This window comes from Magnolia sinica, chromosome 10 (assembly GCF_029962835.1).
Source record: "Magnolia sinica isolate HGM2019 chromosome 10, MsV1, whole genome shotgun sequence".
Taxonomy (NCBI): Eukaryota; Viridiplantae; Streptophyta; class Magnoliopsida; order Magnoliales; family Magnoliaceae; genus Magnolia; species Magnolia sinica.
The window spans coordinates 65,035,473-65,038,292 of record NC_080582.1 but is presented as its reverse complement, the minus strand read 5'-3'; the positions used below and the strand labels follow the sequence as shown (position 1 = coordinate 65,038,292).

General features: G+C 37.2%; 1 pseudogene; it reads left to right on the top strand.

The window, feature by feature from the left end:
• The first annotated feature begins 252 nt into the window (after positions 1 to 252).
• On the top strand, positions 253 to 814 carry LOC131217569 (putative protein TIC 214 N-terminal part; annotated as a pseudogene).
• The last annotated feature ends 2,006 nt before the right edge of the window (positions 815 to 2,820 follow it).

Sequence of the window (2,820 nt, the reverse complement as noted above, 5' to 3'; positions counted from 1 at the left end):
TTAATGGCCTAATCAATAAAATTTAATGATTAAGCTCACAGCTAATATAATAGCTAAATACACATTCATATGTGTGTGTGTGTGTGTGTGTGTGTGTGTGTGTGTGTGTGTGAATTACTTACCTCTCTATCAACCCATGCATCTTTTGCCCATATGGATTTGAACCAAATACATGTCGTTGTCTCTTTGTTTGCGTTATACTAACTCTCCAATTCTTGCAGTTCCTCCTCCGATATAAAAGGGAGGTTTGTGATGATTTTGAAATCTTTTCTACTAGGTAATCTATTATCGTATGCATGAAGATAATAAATTTGGTAGTTGTGGTCAGACTCTATTATGGATTTCTGACACATTCTCCATAGGGGCCTCTTATCTCTTCCTTCTCTGTGCTTGGGTTATGGAAGAAGGAACCGAGAAGGAGGTATCAGCAACAACCAGTTTTATTACGGGATAGCTCATGATGTTCATATCGATCTATTATGCGCCTCTGCATCTAGCATTGGATAGACCTCATATAATAACTGTCCTAGTTCTACCGTATCTTTTGTTTCATTTCTTCTGGAACAATCACAAACACTTTTTTGATTATGGATCTACTACCAGAAATTCAATGCGTAATCTCAGCATTCAATGTGTATTCCTGAATAATCTCATTTTTCAATTATTCAACCATTTCATTTTACCAAGTTCAACATTAGCCAGATTAGTCAACATTTATGTGTTTCGATACAACAACAAGATGTTATTTATAACAAGTAGTTTTGTTGGTTGGTTAATTAGTCACATTTTCTACCTTGAATGGGGTCCATCTTAGCCTGGAAGGGTATCGGAGAAGTACAAAATTTGTTGGGTTTCTCATAATCGACGATGATGCTTGGAGTTGTTTGAATGATAGAGATGGATAGGAATAGAGAAACCTTATAAAAAGACGGCTTCATGACCCGCTTAGTTCTCCTTTGATAAACAAGAGTAGACACATCAATGATTTCTCACATACATTATCATCTGTCGCATTATAGGGTTGAATCTCCACCTCTTCGTTCCCCTGTTCCTTATCTTCCAAATCCTCTGACTCCCTATTGTTCTTTAACTCCTCATTGTCTAATTCTTCCTTCTCCTTCCAAAACTGCCCCTTCTCTATTAGAAATGCATCCATCTGCTTCTTCAACTCTACCTTCCCCTCCTCTAACTCTTCCTTTGCACATGTAACTTCTTCATTCTCCTTCTTTAATTCCTTATTCTTCTTCTTTATGAATTCTTCCTTCTCCTTCAAAAGCATTTCCCTTTCTATCTTGAAAAGTGCTCTCTCATTCAACTCTTCCCTCTATAACCTCAAGGCTTTATTCTCTTTAAGCATGAGTTCCCTCTTCTTGAGTGCTAGTTCTCTCTCCTTCTCCATCAATTCTTCCCTCTCTTTTAGTGCGAGTTCCCTCTTGTTGATATGCTTTTCCTTCTGATTCAACTCTTCCCTATCTTTCTCCAACAATTCCCTCTCCTTCTTCAGCTCTTCCCTATCCTCCCTCGACTCTTCTGCCAATTCATATCCCGCTCTCTCTCCCTCTTCCTCTCCCTCTCCCTCTCCTTGTAACATCCCAAATTTTCACGGCCAGAGTTCATACTCGTGCTCGAGAAAATCGGGTGTTAATAATGTATAAACCTGGATGCTTTTAACAATCACATCCTATTTTATTTTATTTTATTTATTTGGATCACATCTACATACATTCATGAAGGTAACATTCACAAAAATAAAATCAACTGTATTGATTATAGTTCATTAGATTAAAAAGAATAATCAAATGCCTTCTCAATGGAAGCTTATTACATTTATCAAGTTTGCAGTGGAAGTATAAAACTAAATCACAAATTGTCTTCTTATTCTTTCAACATAATCTTCCTTAGGGAGAATGTTCACTAGGTCTTCAATCTGTACCTCACCTACATAATCTGTACGGTTAGGAGAGGGTCAATATCCTACTCATAATGATGGTCATCCTTTAAGATTAATATTAATTCAAGAGATTTATAAAATCAATGTAAAGGTTCTGATATGTCTCGAACTCCACAACTACAAGAGGTATCAATGCACAAGCAGTCTACATGAGATGTATGCCCCAGTAAAGTATGTGTGGTTTATTACCCTTAACGATCACCACAATGTGGAATACGATTATAGTTATCGAATTCGCCCCACATCCCATACTAAGGAGATTTGGCGGCGTGTCCCACGTTTAATATGGATTTATGTGGTTATCCCAAGACAAACACAACACATTACCGGGTGAATCACGCAACCTGGATTGGAGCGACTAATTGCGACATCCAACCCCCAAAAGAAAAGACCAGATTAAAGCGACTAAATGTGACATCTAACCTCCAAGAAATAATTGATGTATCACGTATATATAACAATTTACATACACCAATTTTTGCACCATCACTTATGAAACATGGAATTACGTGTTGCCCCAGGGTTGCAACCAAAAACGCATTACGTTCACGATATTTATTCGATCGCTATAAGAGGGATACCCAACATAGTACTTGCACCAAAAAGGAAATCCATTGAATCATGGAGTTCAAGAATATCAAGACACATGCCCAACGCTTTAAAAATAGATAGCACAAAGCTAACAACATAAATAGAAGAGTGACAATAGTCAACTTAAACAGTGACAATGGCCAATATAGCAAATAGGAGAGTGACAATGGTCAACTTAATAAAAGAAGAGTAGAAATGGCGAACTCAATGAATAGAAATGCGGCAACAGTCGATTCAATAATAAGGAAAATGACAATGGCCAACTCACAAATAGACAA